The sequence below is a fragment of the Lycium ferocissimum genome, chromosome 12 (genome assembly GCF_029784015.1).
Source record: "Lycium ferocissimum isolate CSIRO_LF1 chromosome 12, AGI_CSIRO_Lferr_CH_V1, whole genome shotgun sequence".
NCBI classification, from domain to species: domain Eukaryota; kingdom Viridiplantae; phylum Streptophyta; class Magnoliopsida; order Solanales; family Solanaceae; genus Lycium; species Lycium ferocissimum.
In genome coordinates this window covers 4,571,628-4,592,750 of record NC_081353.1, presented here as the reverse complement: position 1 = coordinate 4,592,750, position 21,123 = coordinate 4,571,628, and positions in this window count along the sequence as shown.

Here is a 21,123-nt window from a genome sequence, read left to right as displayed (position 1 = left end):
ATAATCCGACGTACAAAAATACGAAATATAATGCTGTCAACGTGAGTTTAAATTATGAAGCAACAACATGATTGTCAATTTTTGGACTCCAATTTTTCTTGGTCATGGCCGAATGGCCCCTTGTTCTTTCTCCATGCTTCTTGAATTTTCTAGGGTGCTAAATGATGAAGATGACTTAATTAGTCATCTTTTGCCACTTATATAATTAACACATGTGGGCTATGGCCCACACCACACACATGGCCACATATGGCCATTTTCATGAAATATTTAGTTTCCAAAATTTCACTTCTAGCCCTTAATTTCCATGAAATGCTTAACTTTCCATAATTCATTTTTAACCCCAAATTTTCCTTATTCCCAATTACCCTTAACACTCCATGCCATTGAAAAGATGAATATGCAACTTGTGCATTAACACAAAATCAACAAAATCGGAGATTAAAAGTCTTGTCCATAACTTGTCGCAACCAACCTAGAATATTCCAACGTACAAAGTACGGGGTATAACACCACCGACATCTTATAGGCCAAAATATACTGGCCGCATATATATATACGGTCCAAGATACTGACTGTATATATATATACGATCCATCTTTTTGGACTGTATTTATCCAATGCCAAAATGCCTTTTCTACCAAGAGAAGTACTGACCGTATTCTAAAGTACGGTCCGTATTTCTGATATATGGTCTGTATTTTACTTCCCAAACTCAAACTCCGACGAAACGCATTCTCTTCGATTAGTTCATCCTCTAATCTTCCAACGCTTACCAAACATGAACTTAAACCTTCGTGTACTCAAGATGAACACATCTAATCTTATAAAACATCGAAGATAATTCTACTCTCAAAATCTATAACCACCAACTCAAGAAGATGCTTAACATACAAAAGTACGGGGTGTAACATTCTCTTCCCCCCCTTTAGAAACATTTATCCTCAAATGTTAAACCTTCAGAAGTCTACATAAATTTCTGCAGAGTCTCCTCTATAATCATAACACTATCAATTTGCCACACAGCCCAACATTGCAGTACAATGCCACACAGGGCTACAACAATTAATAACAACAATGGTCCAACACAACTAACAAGAGTAACTGACAAACAATACATACCTGAAGACGATTGTGTCATGGTCTGCATCTGCTTTGGGGTCGAAAACAAATGAGGATATCTAGACTTCATATCTTCCTCCGCTTCCCACGTCATCTCTTGTACGTTCTTATTCCTCCAGAGTACTTTTACGGAAGCTACATGTTTCATTAGCAACCTACGAACCTGGCGATCTAGAATACCAACTGGGAATTCCTCATATGATAACTGCTTTGTAATCTGGACATCATTTACGGGTACAACTCTGGAAGGGTCTCCGATGCACTTACCGAGCATGGATACATAGAAGAACGGATGTATAGACTCTAAGTATGAAGGGAGGTCTAGCTCATAGGCTACTTGGCCTACTCTACATATAATCCTGTACAACCCGATGTGCCTAGGGCTAAGCTTTCTTTTCTTACCAAATCTCATGATACCCTGCATAGGCGACACCTTCAGGAATATCCAGTCATCTAACTAAAACTGCAAGTCTGATCGTATATTATCTGCATAAGATTTATGGTGACTTTGAGTTGCTAGTAACCTCTCCTGAATGAGCTTAACCTTCTCCACCTCCTGTTAGACCAATTCAAGTCCTATCAACCTTGACTCTCCAACCTCGAACCATCCGATAAGAGATCTACAATTTCGCCCATATAGGGCCTCATACGAGGCTATATGGATACTGTAATGGTAGCTATTATTATACACGAACTCAATAAGTGGCAAATAAGCATCCCAGCTACCTCCGAAGTCTATCACACATGCTCGAACCATATCCTCAAGCGTCTGAATAGTAAGCTCAGCCTGTCCATCTATCTGGGGATGGAATGCTGTACGACGGTTCACCTATGTCCCCAATCCCTTCTAGAAGGATCTCTAGAAGGTAATTTTAAACTGTGCACCTCTGTCTGAAATAATAGATACTGGAACACTATGAAGTCGTACTATCTCCTTAATACACAACTTCGCATAATGCTCGATGGAATAAATAGTCCTGACAGGTAGAAAATGTGCTGACTTTGTAAGCCTATCAACAATCACTTATATCGAATCAAACATGCGCTGGGAAAGAGGTAAGCTTGTAATGAAATCCCTATTAATCACCTCCCATTTTAAGGTTAGAATCTCTATGTCCTGCAGCAATCCACCAGGCTTCTGATGCTCAACCTTTACCTGCTGACAATTAGGGTATTGAGCCACGAACTCTGCTATATCCTTCTTCATACCATTCCACCAATAAATCTCTCTGATGTCATGGTACATCTTCGTCGACCCTGGATGAATAGAGTAGCGGGAATAATAAGCTTCTTTCATGATCTGCTGACATAACCCTGCAACATCCAAAACACATAATCTGCCTCGATACCTTAGAACTCCGTCTCTGGAAATCTCAAGGGATGACTTCTTTTTCTATGGGGCTATCTCCCTGTATTGAATCAAGGAAGGATCCTCATACTGGTGTTCCTTAACCTCAGCTACTAAGGATGATGTCGTTGTATCCTGAACGGTGACTGTTGGCACCTAACTTTTGACCTCCCGTAATTTATTTTAACTGCTCGGAGTCCTTGGACAATAAATAAAATCAACTGCGCACCCTAAAGGGTTTAGGTAATTTTTATGAAATTATTTAGGATAATATTCCACCCTTTAAATTGATAAGGAAATCTCCAGGATATTTCAATTTTTTTGTGGAAATTAATTAGGATTTTTATGATATTCAGGGAATATTTTATTTGAAATTAATCAAAGGAAAAACCATTTTGAATAATTATTTACTTGATTGATTAAATCAAGGAAAATTAGATTAATGAGTAATTTTATTCCATTTTATTGTCCAAGCCACTTTGAGTAATTAAAAGAATTGACCATTTTACCCCTTAAATCTTGATCCTCTGTGTGTTTGCATAGTTGCTTAATTTGTAAATTATCTGGTTAATTAATTTAAGACCAGTATCTGCAAAATGATTTTAAATTAGTCATGTTTTAAATTAATTAATTCCTAATAGACTAATAATTAGTTTTTATTTTTCTATTATTAATCAACGACCCTCCATACGTATATATATACACACCATGTATATACAAGTGTACATGGTGTATATATATATATGTATATATGTTAAGGGCCCAGCGTTTTTTTTTTTAAATAAAAAGGACCAGGCCCAGTCCAATATGGACCAGACCCGGTCCAATACTGATTAAAAGGGAGGGAGTAATTTACTCCTCTCCTTCATTTCATTTACAAGACCGTAGGGGTCGTTTAGCAAAAGAGAAGAGGGGGAGGCGGCTAGGGGTAAAACCCTAGCGCCGCCCCACTGTTCCTCCAACCACCCGCCTATTTTTTTTTGGTCGTGTCCCATCGTAGTGGGTGTACAACATGAGAGAGAGGACAAAGCATTAATCGCTTCGTCCTTCTCTCCACAAAATCCGGCCAAACAAGCCCTTGAAGGTACAAACCCCCTCCCTTTTATATTTTTCGTCGTTATTATAGTGGTAAAGCATTTGTGAACCATTGATTTTGGTTTCTACCTCGAATCTGGACTGTATATTGGTTTTTTGAGTGAGGACTTGTGTGAACCTACAAGTCCCACCTCGATGGTTGGGATTCTAAGAGGTATTCTGGTGTTTCTATAAATAGAACCTCATTTGTTCAAGAAAAGAGGTTGGAAACCAAAAAGAGGCTAGAAAATTACGATTTTTAAGTCTTAAGAGTTCTATCAGTCAAAATTTTAAATTTAACCTAAGGGTTTCAGTTTTCTAGTTCTAAAATTTCTGTCTTCTATTTGTTTGTGGTTTTGGTGGCTTTGAGTTTGGCATTGGAGGCATAAGAGCTTCCAAGTCCATCGTTTGCCCCGGTTGCACTCGCAAAAGGTAAATTTTTTTTAGTTTATTGCCTTCCCTTTTAGATTCTGTCTATATTACACTTAGTTAATGTGATTATGTGTGGTTTAGGATAACATTTAAGTTAATGTGCTAGTTTATTGCCTTCCCTTTTGGATTCTGTCTATATTATGCTTAGTTAATGTGACTATGTATGGTTTAGGACAAAGTCTTGTTATGATCGTTATTATTTTTTTTTTTTTAGATTTTGTCTGTATCATGCTTATTTAAGGTCTTTATGTGTGGTTAGAATATAGTTTCAAGCTGGTAAGTTGGTTTGATCGGGTCTTTCATTTAGAATTTTTGTTCATATCTTGCTTGCTTAATATGACTAGGTATTTTTACATATAGTTTAGACTATAGCTTAAGCTGATGAGTTTGTTTGATTTGGATTTCCATTTAGCTTTCCTGTTTGTACCCTTTTGTCACACCCTTAATCCGCTAGGGTGTGATGGGCACCCGACCCTTACCTAGGGCCGAGCGAACCCGCTGACTCTCGTGACACTCATAATCATATTGGGCCATCATAGCATACATAAGTACATAACGAAAGATTTTCAGAAAACAAACTTGCTTTTCATCTTTTTCAAATCAAGTAGGACCTGTAATCGTATAAAACCTGTAAAATAATGCATCACAATACATCGGCTTATGGAGCCGCTTACAAAACTGACATACTACATACACGACAATCGTTCGCAAAGTCTCTAACATGGAACATGAAACCATATCATAATGCTCGAATCGGCAACACTCCGGAGAAAATGGAGCTCGCCAATCCGCCGGCACATCTTCTCGCTAATATCTTCAACTCATCCGGGTGTACCGCGCGCATGAAACGCCAATTTCAAAAAGGGGTCGCACGGAATATGTACCGAGTACGCAAAGCATGAAATATAGTAAGCGGGATCATACCGAAGTGAAGAGTACGTAAAATCATAGGACTTGCCTTCGAAAACATATATCATGCATGTCAATGTTATAAAATCATCATGTAAACATATAGCGTGTCCCTCTAGCGAGCGGTGAGCAAAATCATAATATGCGTATATAAATTGTACATATAACGTGCCCGCCCTCTAACGAGGGACGCGGTAAATAAAATCATATCATCATCATGTATACATACATATATATATATATATATATATATATATATATATATATATAACGTGCTCCCGCCCTCTAGTGAGGGACGCGGTGAATAACGTGTCCCGGCCCCGCTAGCAAGGGACTCGGTATGCCATCCTGGCCGCCATCCCCATCATCACATCATCATCATCATATATATATATATATATATATATAACGTGCCCCGGCCCTCTAGCGAGGGACGCGGTGAATAATGCAATAGAGTCGTGCACGAATACATGCCCTGGCCCGGGACGCAGTGAAGGACATATTGAGGCTGGCACGAGCAGAGTAGTGAGAAACCAAATGCAATTAAAACATCTCAAAGACTCAATGAAGTAGTCTAAACGGAATGTCATTTGAAAGTCGGACAATAGTTATATCAAATATCTTTCGGAAACATAACATACATCATAAACGTATTAGCAAAACCATAGGGATCATAGTCATATTCAAACCATAGGGATCATAGTCTTACGCCAAACCAATCCGAGTCCGCCTCGGAAAGTTACAAACATTATTCACTTTAGAACTTTCTACGAACAAATCGAGGCGATCCGAGCCCTTATGTGAAAGTTACAGACGTTCGTAGTTTCGGAATCGTTTAGGAACAAAACTCTTTTAAAAAAAAACAAAGCTTTTATGCAACTTTTGAAATTTAGTCATGCGAAAAAAAACATAAAAACCATAATTTGCCTACATTAAGAATACGAATATCAAGAAACGAATAAGGACCATAAACATGCTCGGACCGCAAGAATAGAGTTACCTCGAGATGCGTGTCATAACTTACTTTTCAACTACGACATGCCAAAAGAAAGAATGAATGGGCTTTACCTACCTCGTCCGCTTCCTAAGCTAATCCAAACTTAAGTCCCGGCTTCTCAAGATCTACAATAACGTCGTTAGACACCAAACATTAGTCATAAGCACTTAGGAATACAATTCCAAGTTAGCATTTCCCCTAAAAATTCAACAACCCCGAGAATTCAACTCGGTCAAATCATCAACAACAATACCAACAACCATACTAACAACATCAACGAGTAATTCAAACGCATTCTAATATTAGTAATTCTCTTCCATATGATTCGACGACATTCCATTACATTCAATTCAACTACATACTTTCAAGCTAACATCAACGCTCACAAGTTCAAGTACTAATCCGAGATCATTCAAACAAGATTCAAGAACGTTTCAAACAATCCGCACAATATTCCAACAACCCAACCATTATACTACCTCACCCGAAACTTCCCAATTCCAATAGGAACAACAACAACACATCTCTTTCTTTCAAATTCATCAACTACACCAACAATCCACACTTTAGCAACATTATCTTCATAAATACAAGAAACTATATTTAATTCACATTAGCTTCAAAAAATTACCCACACACGATTTTATCTTCAACTTAATTCATTAAACCTTTGTTTACATCATAGAATCCACAACACAACAACCAAAAATACTAAATAAAATTTAGTTCATTCCTTGTCACAAAACAACCCATACTCACGGCTCAACATCAACATGCAAAGTTGCATGAATTTCATCCATTTCTACACACTATTCCCTCCGTTCTAATCCGTTAAAACTCTGAATAACTTGTTAACAATGAAAAGGAACCTTAATCTTACCTTAAGTATGCATCCACCACGTCCACCCTCTTCTTCTTTGTTGATTTTTAGCTCAAATTGAAGGCAACGCGACGTACGACACTTTTCTCTTCATGGGCTTCGGAATTCGGGGCGCTGATTTTGGTCAAAATTAGTTTTTCTCTCTAGGCTCTCCTCTCTCTTTTTCTCCAGAATTTTCTGGGTGTTTTGGTATGAAAAATGAGGAGAAAAGGCTGATATTTCATTTAAAAAGGTGTGGGTAATGGGCCCGACCGGTTGGGCTCAGGTTGGGCCCGGCCCACCGACCTTTCGCCTTAAAACGTCCATATCTCCTTATCCCGATGTCTCCTGTGAACCCACGACATATGGTTGGAAAGATATTTCAATTATCTACAACTTCCATTCTAGGAGTTTTCCCAAATTCCAAACTCATAATACCGTTTTGGCCCCTCAAAGTCAGATCACCCGAAGACGTTTTCTTAAATCGCCCTTTTGGAGGGCTTACACTCATTTTTAGCTTATGGGTCCTTCTTAGGACTTGCTCAACTTCACATGTACCACCCATATATCTCTTCATATGTCCGTTATAAATCCCAACATGTATGTCCCACCTTAACACACGGCCACTTTGGCCTTTTCATGAAATTTTTATTTCAACTTCTAGCCCTTAATTTCCCTTAATATTCCATACCAATAAAATTCATAAGTAACTTGTGCATTAAAATAAAATCGGAGGTCAAAAGTCTCAACCTCGTATCCCGAACTAGTCTTGTCCTTAACTTATCATGGTTAGCTCGGATTATCCCAACGTACAAAATACGGGATATAACATCCTTCTCCCCTTTAGAATATTCGTCCTCGAATGTTCAACTAGCCTCGTAAGGTCTTATAAGGATCTCGGGGTTCCCTTTATTACTATAACATGCAGTCTCATCTACCAATCCTATTTCTTCTTCATCTCCTCTTCAGCTTCTCAAGTCATCTCCTTCCTGTTATTATTCCGCCACAATACCTTAGCAAAAGCCACATCTTTAGTGCGCAACCTACTTACCTTACGAACAATGTAATAAAGTCCAATACATCTTGGGTTAAACTTCTCCTTCTTGTCGGATCTCATTACACCTTTCATGGGTGATATCTCCAAATATACCCACTCGCCAATCTGGAATTCAAAGTGTCGATGCCGATTGTCGTCATATGGTTTTCCGCCGTCTCTCCAGCCGCTAATAGCTTGTTCTCTACTTTAATTGCCATCGCGGTATCATCCGAAAGAATTTGACGCATAAATTCACCCCTTTTAGTAGCCGACTAGTTCGATCATCTCGCTTAAATCATCTTATAATCCCCTTACTCTACTTGTAACATTCTAGGCACATTGTCTCGTGTCGTCTCTTTATTTTAATTCAAACCCTTCCATTGTCCCTTTGCTCGATTCTTGCTCTCAACTTTCTGTCACACGTTATGTTGCAATCTTTATAAAAATATGCGAAGGTGCTCAAATTAACCCGCAAATACCTTAGCGTGACTTCACTGATCCTTATGTTTTACTTGTCTTTGCCTCTCTTATCTCACACCCGGTATCGGAATAGGCCTCTGGTTCAACCATAGCCATGTCCTGTTTGTTCTCAGTACTAATTCTATCTCGGTGATTTAGCTTAAACCATCTTTACGTCTTTCCTTAATGCACCCAAAATTTCATAACCATACTATTATTTCGAATCCAAACCGCTATTCTCATTAAACATTTGCTTAGTCGATCTCGAGCATATAAGTATTTATAAGTAACGCACTACCCTTGTACGACTTATATGAAGTGTATTCAATCTTAGTCACTATCTTTTTCCTTTTCCTAATTCATGCTTACTTCATATATCTCCTCTCTCCGTCCTAACGTTCATTTTGGTAACCTATTTTGTCATATCTCCTTTCCCTTTCTTTACTCACTCCTTTGATTTTCTCACCTCCCTACTTATACGGCCCAAGCGGGACATTGTAGTGTTAATTTTCTTCGTCTTTCACTTGCATCTCTCTCCCTCGCTTCCCCCCTTTAGGGGTGTACTTATACCATTATTTGGTTATACTTTGCCCTATGTCCGTATTTCCAACCCCAATTAGGCGGCACTTTTATTCTAACATTTTGATTCCCTTGCCTCCCATCTACTCACTCTCTTTCTTTTTCAACTATCATTGTATTAGAACTTTTCAAGCTTAACCTGTAGTGAAGATAGCATCAGCTTTCCTTGTAACATTTGTGCCATTTATATTTTTCTTCTCACTTAAACTTTGTTACCTCATCCAATTAATGTCTTCCATATATCACCACGTTGGTCGCCGGAATACACATGTCCTTTGATCTAGCCATATACAAGATATCTTATGCATACCTATATATACATATAATACTAGCTATCTTGCTTACAAGGTATCTTCGAACACTATTCCAACTCACCCTAATTCTAGAGCTGTGATGTACCTTTTTCCTCTTTATCGGTCTAATTCGCCCCATTCTACGCGATCTCTTAGGGTTTCTGCCCACTCCGCAGACTCTAATCTTCCTTAGATTAATCTCACTTCTCATTTGCGTCTTGCGTCTGAATTTGTAGAACTTTCGTAAAACTTCCCAGGGGGGTCACCCATCCTAAAATTGCTCTCGTTCCAGTACGCTTAACTTTGAAATTCTGATGAAATACGACGCTTTAATGCAAATATGATCACGTCTATCCTACCGCATCACCTTTGTTACGTATCCTGGAGTAAGTCGGAGTCTTAACGGATTTCGAAACGTCCTCATAATGTGTTTCCCTCCGAATTAGAAGGGTCTCTTACTCTCCCGACTCACCATTACTAGTTTAACCTTTTCCACCTCTCAATATTCACTCTTTACCTGTAGATATGACTACATTTCCATCTTAAACTCCCAGATTCCCAACGGTGAGGAATACACCTCGATCACCGTTACTTATAAATACTTGGTTATCGGCCTTTAGATTCTGTTCTCATTTTGCCTCGTCCTTCATCCTTCCGTAACCGAGTCTTTCACTATCCCGTCACTCCTAGCACTTGTATCCTTAACTACACGTGTCATGGTCTATTACTATCCGTTGTCTCGCTTTCGCTTATTTCCCTTTTTCCAATTATCCTTTCTTTTCTTGCGCTCGCTATCACTTCCGTTATCTATGCAACCCTTATTCTAAACTTCCCCTACGTAACTGATAAGCCTTCCTTATTCGTTCTATAACTCGCTTTTCCGTTTCACACTTGTCTTCACATTCTAGCCACATAGATCACATCATGGCTTTGGCCACTTTCTCACTAGGCTCTACTTAATTTCGTGACAATCCTCATTACATTCGCGTCATATCTTGTTCGTAATCATCCTATAATGTAACACTTCTTACCCCTTTTATCTTTTCCGATCAACTTTATCCTTATCGTTTCACAACCGTCTTGTCGACACATTTATATCCATCGTAATTCTTTTCCTCTATACTCTTGTTTTAATCATACTATTACTTCTTTTAGCTATAGGCTCATCGTAATTCGCTCCTGCTTGTCCATTCGGTTAGTACCTTAAATAACACTCTATCACAACCTACCAGCCACTTTTGGGATCGTCTTTTAGATTACAAGCCCTTTCCAAATTCTTTTCACCATGTCGATATCGAACTTCTAATTACTATTATGCTCAATTCAACAATTAACTTCTTTCTCGGTGTCGGCCATACTCGTAACTTAGTCAAATTTTTATCATTACTATTGGCTCGACCTTTCCAGACATACCACAAACCTATACTTCATTCTCTCTTTATTTCTGGAAAAATTTCGGCAGAGTTTCCTCCGTAATTATTACCATCTCAAAACCCCGTACACAAGGAATACCAACAATGCCTCACGGGGCAACATATATATATATGCATATCGTATAATATCACGGCCACACGGGGCTCAATATCATCAACGTACAAAAATAATGATCATACCTCGTATGCCCAACTCAATCGACATCTGTTACACTTTCTTGTTTACTTTCCCTTTCGGTCTTCAACGTGTATTTCAATCGTACTTCAATCGTACTTCAATATCTTACCTGACATATGTCTTGCATACCTTTGCTTATCTGCGTACTTCGTAGCCTCCAATATCGTTAATCGCTTTCTTCCGTCGATGCCATTTCTCTGCTGAAGTCAAAGGTCGGTGTCGGGAATCTCATTTCCTATAACTTGGCTCTACGGCACGATCTAAGATGTCAAAGAAGAGTAACCATCCTAGATGCCCCGTAGCCTCTCGTTTATAAATGTGGCGCGCTTCACACCATAAACAGGACTCTACTGGACACGACTTTGGAGACAACCCCGAGGACGAACCGCTCTGATACCAATTTGTCACACCCTTAATCCGCTAGGGTGTGATGGGCACCCGACCCTTACCTAGGGCCGAGCGAACCCGCTGACTCTCGTGACACTCATAATCATATTGGGCTCTCATAGCATACATAAGTACATAACGAAAGATTTTCAGAAAACAAACTTGCTTTTCATCTTTTTCAAATCAAGTAAGACACGTAATCGTATAAAACACTGTAAAATAATGCATTACAATACATCGGCTTATGGAGCCGCTTACAAAACCGACATACTACATACACGACACGTTCGCAAAGTCTCTAACATGGAACATGAAACCATATCATAATGCTTCGACTCGGCGGCACTCCGGAGAAAATGGAGCTCGCCAATCCGTGGCACATCTTACGCTAATATCTTCAACTCACACGGGTGTACCGTGCGGCATGAAACGCGCCCCCCAAAAAAGGGGGGTCGGTACGGAATATGTACCGAGTATGCAAAGCATGAAATATAGTAAGCGGGATCATCCGAAGTGAAGAGTACGGTAAAATCATAAAACTTGCCTTGAAAACATATATCATGCATGTCAATGTTATAAAATCATCATGTACATATAAGCGTGTCCGGCCCTCTAGCGAGCGGTGAGCAAAATCATAATATGCGTATATAAAGTGTACATATAACGTGCCCCGGCCCTCTAATGAGGGACGCGGTAAATAAAATCATATCATCATCATGCATGCATACACATATATATATATACATATAACGTGCCCCGGCCCTCTAGTGAGGGACGCGGTGAATAACGTGTCCGCTCCGCTAGCAAGGACTCGGTATGCCATCCCGGCCGCCATCCCCATCATCATCATCATATATATATATATATATATATATATATATATATATATATATATATATATATATATATATATATAACGTGCCGACCTCTAGCGAGGGACGCGGTGAATAATGCAATAGAGTCGTGCACGAATACATGCCCTGGCCGGGACGCGGTGAAGGACATATTGAGGCGGCACGAGCAGAGTAGTGAGAAACCAAATGCAATTAAAACATCTCAAAGACTCAATGAAGTAGTCTAAACGGAATGTCATTTGAAAGTCGGACAATAGTTATATCAAATATCTTTCGGAAACATAACATACATCATAAACGTATTAGCAAAACCATAGGGATCATAGTCATATTCAAACCATAGGGATCATAGTCTTACGCCAAACCAATCCGAGTCCGCCTCGGAAAGTTACAAACATTATTCACTTTAGAACTTTCTACGAACAAATCGAAGCGATCCGAGCCCTTATGTGAAAGTTACGGACGTTTTTAGTTTCGGAATCGTTTAGGAACAAAACTCTTTTAAAAAAAAACAAAGCTTTTATGCAACTTTTGAAATTTAGTCATGCGAAAAAAAACATAAAAACCATAATTTGCCTACATTAAGAATACGAATATCAAGAAACGAATAAGGACCATAAACATGCTCGGACCGCAAGAATAGAGTTACCTCGAGATGCGTGTCATAACTTACTTTCAACTACGACATGCCAAAAGAAAGAATGAATGGGCTTTACATACCTCGTCCGCTTCCTAAGCTAATCAAACTTAAGTCCGGTTTCTCAAGATCTACAATAACGTCGTTAGACACCAAACATTAGTCATAAGCACTTAGGAATACAATTCCAAGTTAGCATTTCCTATAAATTCAACAACCCGAGAATTCAACTCGGCCAAATCATCAACAACAATACCAACAACCATACTAACAACATCAACGAGTAATTCAAAACGCATTCTAATATTAGTAATTCTCTTCCATATGATTCGACGACATTCCATTACATTCAATTCAACTACATACTTTCAAGCTAACATCAATGCTCACAAGTTCAAGTACTAATCTGAGATCATTCAAACAAGATTCAAGAACGTTTCAAACAATCCACACAATATTCTAACAACCCAACCATTATACTACCTCACCCGAAACCTCCCAATTCAATAGGAACAACAACAACACATTTCTTTCTTTCAAATTCATCAACTACACCAACAATCCACACTTTAGCAACATTATCTTCATAAATACAAGAAACTATATTTAATTCACATTAGCTTCCAAAACAGCCACACACACGATTTTATCTTCAACTTAATTCATTAAACCTTTGTTTACATCATAGAATCCACAACACAACAACCAAAAATACTAAATAAAATTTAGTTCATTCCTTGTCACAAAACAACCCATACTCACGGCTCAACATCAACATACAAAGTTGCATGAATTTCATCCATTTCTACACACTATCCCCTCCGTTCTAATCCGTTAAAACTCTGAATAACTTGTTAACAATGAAAAGGAACCTTAATCTTACCTTAAGTATGCATCCACCACGTCCACCCTCTTATTCTTGGTTGATTTTTAGCTCAAATTGAAGGCAACGTGACGTACGACACTTTTCTCTTTATGGGCTTCGGAATTCGGGGCGCGAATTTTGGTCAAAATTAGTTTTTCTCTCTAGGCTCTCCTCTCTCTTTTTCTCCAGAATTTTCTGGGTGTTTTGGTATGAAAAATGAGGAGAAAAGGCTGATATTTCATTTAAAAAGGTGTGGGTAATGGGCACGACCCGGTTGGGCTCGGGGTTGGGCATGGCCCATAACCTTTTTAAAACGTCCATATCTCCTTATCCCGATGTCTCCTAAGAACCCACGACATATGGTTGGAAATATATTTTAATTATCTACAACTTCCATTCTAGGAGTTTTCCCAAATTCCAAACTCATAATACCGTTTTGGCCCTCGAAGTCGGAAGAAGACGTTTTCTTAAATCGCCCTTTTGGAGGGCTTACACTCATTTTTAGCTTATGGGTCCTTCTTAGGACTTGCTCAACTTCACATGTACCACCCATATATCTCTTCATATGTCCGTTATAAATCCCAACATGTAGGTCCCACCTTAACACACGGCCACTTTGGCCTTTTCATGAAATTTTTATTTCAACTTCAGCCCCTAATTTCCCTTAATATTCCATACCAATAAAATTCATAAGCAACTTGTGCATTAAAATAACATCGGAGGTCAAAAGTCTCAGCCTCTTATCCGAACTAGTCTTGCAATCCTTAACTTATCATGGTTGCTTCGGATTATCCCCCAACGTACAAAATACGGGATATAACACCTTTCTTGTTTAATTGTTATTAAAGGGTATTAAGTGTGGCCTGGACTACAATTTAGGCTGATGATGTTTGTTTGGTTTGGGTTTTCACTTATATTGCTATCTTACCGAGCTTGTTCAAATATATTCAAGTTGCTTTGTGTGGGGTCTAGAATGAGTTTAAGTTAACATGTTTGCCTGGTGTGTGGTATAATTCTTGTGCTTTGAATTGGAGTCAAAAGCATCGAGTGTATCTGTCTATGTAATAGTCTTGGTTTTGGGAGGGGGGGGTTAGTTTGAAGTCACGGGTACTTTGAGTGATTCACTTGTCTTATATTCTTGTTTTGTGTTCATTTGGAGATGTGTCTTGGTTTGAAGGTCAATTAAAGAGGGGTCAAGAGGTCTGTTTAAAGTAAGTTGTCTGATCTGGTGCTGAATAATCTATCTTAATCATGTGTTCGTCGGGAAGTTGAAGTCTGACATGAATTGGACCTAGTCTGGTCATGGTTTGTCCTACTTAATCATATGTTTGTTTGAGAAGTTGAGAGTCTGATATGAATTAGACCTAGTACCCATTACTTGTCCTACTTAAACATTGTTGGTTTGGAAGTTGGAGTTTTGATATGTATTAGAATTAGTCTGATCATGTCTGTCCTATCTAGTGATGTTTTAATTCTAAAGAGTGAAGGTATACTATGTGTTTTGTGGGATTCTATTTGTTCTACTTGGTAACATGTTTGGCCTTGAGGGTGTTGGGAGTTACAGGTGGATTAAGTACCTTGGCTGGTCTGATCTCTATTTACTTCCTCTAAGTCATATCTATGTGATTGAAAACTTGGCATTTTGGGTAACATTAGTGTATATTGAGATAAAGGTCTTAATAATGATTCTGGGAAGGGAAGTGATTTAAACTTGATCAAAAGTATTCCATTTGGCTTGCCTTTGTCTGATTGTCCTGCTTATGGCAAGTGTGGAATTTGCTGAACCTACCTTTGAGTAGGGCCTTTGGAGTGTGTAGTTGTGATGTGTTTGTCACGATCCGGCTAGGGGCCATGACGGGTACCCGGGGCTAACCACCGAGCACCGCTCATACCATTACCCATCATATACATTAAGCATTCATTTATTAATCTTATACTCAAATCATAGGAAAACCATTTTTCACTTAGAAACATAATTACCTTTATATACATAAGCCCTTCGGCTATCAAAATAATGTACATACAATAAAGACATCGTGAGACCATACTACCCACACATACGTATCTATGAGCCTCTACTAGAGTGCTAGACATAGGGATGGGACAGGACCCCGTCATGCCCAAAACATATATATATACACAAAAGAATAAATCAATGGCACCTCCGGAATAATGGGGTGCTCTCAAAGTCTGCTAATAGCTCCTACTATAGAAGGATCCTCACTACCTACTAGCTGGGCATGAACACGGCGTCAAAGAAAATCCTTACGAACATTGTACCGAGTATGTAAGGCATGAATGAAATGAATATAATAGAGAAATCATAAGTCATAAGATGAAGATATAACACCTCGTTAACCTTTAAGAATGGATGCATTTCATACATATGTCCATATATAATCGTATTACATATATCTATAAGCAATTCTCGATCTCTATGTCATATATATCATCATCTTTAACCCGCGTTCGCGTAACTATCATATGCCGATCTGGTGGTATCATGCCCGGCCCTCTAGGCTCGGTGTAACCATAGCGGCCCGCCTTAGTGGTGACATGCTCGGTCATCTAGGCACGGTGGACTCATATGCAGCCCGCCCTTGCAGTGACATGCCCGGCCGTTTAGGCACGGTGGAATCGCATCATCATATACTCATCGTAAACTTAACTTTATCGTACATTTCATATGCATATCATAAGCTTAGCATCATCGTCTATCTATCTTTAAAACATACATTAGAACTTGGAGGTAACTATAGCTATATCGGGCTGACATAAGGTCGTGAACCCTCGATTACATTATGGAGTGATCATAATCATCATATCTCACCTTGAGGGGACTAACATTTTAAGGTGAGTGTACACAAGGAAAATCATCAATGGAACCACACGTAGGATCATTAACTTCATGGACATCCTATATTACTCTAGGATTCTTTATACTTAACCTCATCATCATCCTTATCATGCTCGTATCGTATATCTTTTCTTTATCTTATACATATATAGCTCGTTACAGTCATGGACTCATAGTTCCTTTATTTAGGAAAATTATGGGAGGATAGGAGGATTCGTGCCATAGGAGTCATGCCATAGAAGGAGAGGATTAGCCTTACATACCTCTTTCGTTTAACAATTCTATCGCTTGATTGTTCTCCTTCGATGCTCGCGTTTCTACCTTCAAGAAAGTTCGTATTAACATTAGCTAATCGATTATATGAACGTGCTTACAAATGCTAGAGAAAATTGGGCAGCATTTCCTTTGTTTATACAACTTTCCTCATATTACATATCAACTCCCAAACATCCATAACAACATTCACAACATATCAATATTCATGATTCTGTCACGACCCCACCAGAGGCCGTGACGGGTACCCGATAATATCATACCGGCACCTCTTATCATGCATTCTATTTGTACTACTGAGTGGGCCATATGGACGATACAATCATATTTTACTCAACATAATCATCAATAGCATACTCGTGAACGAGTGTTAGTGGGTTTTACCAAAAGATTATACAACCATAAGGGCGAGCAGGACTACGAAACATTTGAGTACACAACGTCTACGAGCCTCTAAATAAGATACACATATATCCACAAGTCGGGGCCGGATTCCACCGTGCCCAAATATGTACACAAAAGTAGTACCGGTAAACTGAAGCTCCGGAACAACTGGAGCGCTCCCAATATGCCACTGGTGGAGCTCCTAGGGATCGGATGCGTCTACCGTTTATGCGGGCATATATATATCCATAAGTTGCGGACGTCGGTACGAGCGATCCGAGTATGTAAGGCATGAGTAACAACATATGGAAGGCTACAAAGCATGAATAGTAACAAGACAAAAATACGGAACATATCATGAGATAAAGAGTAACCGTACATATCCGAGTGCCTTTTTGGCGGGTACTATGACTATGTATGCTTCGTCTTTGCGGAACGTGCAGCCCGATCCATATATATATATATATATATCATATAATATTCTTTGCGAAACGTGCAGCCCGATCCATATAAGTATATTCTTTGCGGAACGTGCAGCCCGATCCATAACCACATATCCCGCGTCGGGGGACGGTATCATGTCATATTATACCAGCGATCGGTGGTTACGCGTATATAACGCTCTCCCTTTCATATTCATATATATACATATACATACATCATATTCATATATCATATAAGTAGCATGCATGAGAGCCCAAAGAAAGTCATGTATCTATCGGAGTGACGTAAGGTCGGTAACCTCCGATTGTATTATGGAATAATCATGGTCGCTTTGTCTCGCCTTGAAGGAACGATTATTATAAGGTGAGATAGTCGATGAAGAATAACTTCACGAGGAAACATAAAAATAGGATCATAAGACATCAATTCATATACTTTGGAATCTTTAAAAATAGTCATCATTCATGAATAAAATTGAGAAATCAAGAAATAGCGCAACATTCTCATATCGTCATTGAAATCATAAACTTGGAACCTTTAATCATGGAATCATCGTCATCATATTCATCGTAGGAAAATATTCTCATTTTTGACATCATCGTTGTCATTGTAAAACATATCCATCGTTGTTGTCATGAAAGCTTACGGAGTCATAAACCTCCATTTTGGAAAGATACAGACATTTCAGGATTCTTTCAAAAATAGGTCGTTAGAACCAACAAAGGAAAGTCGCGGGGCCCACAGATGAGCGTCAACCCGATCCGGGCCCGCCTATGAAAGTTAAAGATTATTACTTGTTATGAAATCTTCTACGATGGTTTCGAAGCGATCCGAGCCCATCTGTGAAAGTTACGGGCGTTCGTAGTTTCGGACTCGTTTAGGAACAAATTCTTTTGAAAACAAAACTTTTGAAAACAACAAAGTTATGGAAGCATTTATGAAATCGTAATCTAAGAATCATGCCTTTGAAAGAAAGGGACGAGCCTTAACATACCACTCGACCTCCTATTGGCTACGTCTATCCGCCCGAGCTCACAAATCTACATTCGAGAGGATTCACACTAATGTTAGTCTTCGTATCACATACTTATTTCAAGTTCCAACTTAAACTATTATATATTCTATCGAAAATCGGGCAACATTTCCCCTGTTTAGGTGCCTAGCCCGAATTCTCAATTCATCAACCAACAACAACAACAACAATACCAACATCAATAATATCATTTCCCATATCAAAGTACTCCATAAAACAGCCCACACGCTGTTTTCCAATTTCCATAACTAGTCAATTCACTATTCAACCATTTAATTGTTACGCCGAATTCATAAACTACACCAACAATCCGCATGCTAACTATCATCATTCTTATGAACACAAGAACCTATATTAACATCATATTACTTTCCAAAACAGCCCATAACAATTGCAACGTGAACATGAGTCATCAAACATTTATTTTCATCATAGAATCTACAACAACACAACTACAAGACTAAGTAAAATGAATTCATCATTCTTACACACATGGCATACACACGGCCACCACAACAACACCACAATTTCATGGATTTCGTTGTCTCACACTCCACTACATACACGAACCATGCATAACATATGAAAAATAGGATTGAACCTTACCTCTTTTACTTAGTTCCTCAAATTGGCTATGATTTGCACCTTGGATCGACGCTTGTTCCTACTACTCCAACGACTCCACCACGTTGTTATGCACCCTCTAAGGAGTAGAATTGCTAGAGAAAATTATTTCTTTTGATCACTTCCTTCTCTCTCTCTCTCGGTTTCTCCCTTTTTCTCCAAGCTTCTAAATTTTTCTAAGGGGAAGAATATGATGACTTGCCTTGTATTATTCATCACACACACATATATATATATATATATATATACACATGCACATGGCCGGTCATGTGCAATTTTTTTTTTTTCTTTTCTCTTCTCCAAGTTTCTAGATTTTTTTTCTTAAGTCATAAAAGATGACCAATCTTCTTGCTTGCCTAGTCATCTTGTCTACTTGTGCATTTAATCCTTAAAATATAAGATGACCACATGTACATCTTCATGGCTTAAGATAATTGGCCAACCTTGGGTGGGACCCACGGCCACTTGGCTTCTCAAGCAAGTCATGAGCTAATAATAATTTCGAATTCCAAGTTTGCCCTTAATATTCCATGCCAATAATATTTATAAGCGACTTGCGCATTAAATCAAAAAGCGGAAAATGGCCTTGCCTCTAACTTTCCTCAAAGCCTCGGAAGCTTAATCTCCTTAGTTCACTTGTTTTCCGTCCTTCCATAACCTATTACACGAACTCGGACTCTTGTATTGCAAAACGAGCACCAATGATCTTGCATCCTTTCGATAATAACTCCGGTGTCTATATTTAACTAGCTAACTCCTAATAAATCTCAATGTACCGAAACTTGGGGGTGTAATAGATTCATTCCAAACTACTACTCAAAACCTTATTATTCCTATCTTTGTGACCCATTTTCTATCTCCTTCCATAATCTAAGTCTTTCAACCTCTCATTACCTTAAACAACATGAAAAGATCATAAAACTTACCTTAGATAGTGTAGGAATAAGCCTTGAGTGGAAATACTTCTCTTGCACCAAAACCCTAGTTCACTTCCAATGGGATTTCATGGCTTGGATGAACTTTATTGAGTTCATACCCTTGATTTTGTTAGTTTGATGAAGTTGATCACAAATATCTCTCTTGGGTTCTTGTGGATGAAGAGTGGAGAGCTCTCTAGAATGTTCTTGAAGTGTAAAGTGAGGAAATGAAATAAATTGGATGGGGTTGGGTCCTTATATCATTTTTTTAAACATCTGTCCCGACCAGATTCTACGGACCAACATACTGGCCGTATAAATTATACTGGCCGTATGTTTGGCCGTAGATCTGGTCCAGTGAAGGACCTATTCTAGTCACAACATACGACCTAACATACGACCGTATGTTTTATACTTGATATGTTGGGCCGTATAATACTTGACTTTCCGAAGTTCGTTCTCGTCGACTCGTTTGACCTCCAATCCTTATGGAACCTTCTTGACACTTGTTTAACATCTCATTACCAATCTAAGGGGCGTTATAACTCTTCTCCAAAATATCATTAAGCTCTCATTAATTCGATACTCGTAAATCTTGCCCGACACACAACATATACCTTGCTTTCCTCAACAACTTCCGTCTCCAACCTCGAATGTCTTTGAAATCTCATTTAGAATCATCAAATATTATATCTTACTTACCAAGACATCGTATACTTCATTCCCTTCATTAGTCTATTCCGTACGTTAATGGATATATATATATAACGATATATATATATATATATATATATATATATATATATATATATATATATATATATATATATATATATATATATATACGAGGTGTAACATTCTTCCCCCTTTTGGAACATTCGTCCTCGAATGTTAAGCACTCGAATTATACGAAAATTTTGCTAGAGTTTCCACGTAATATGACACTACCATCTTGTCACAATGTTCCCACAATAACATTGCCTCACGGAGCCTGACACAATAGCAATATAAGTTGGCCACACACGACCCATATGCATAAAAAGAAAACATACATACCTCATAATCTCGGTGTTTCATCTTGGCTCTCTTCGGGGGCTGAAATAAGTGCGGGTATTTGGATTTCATACTC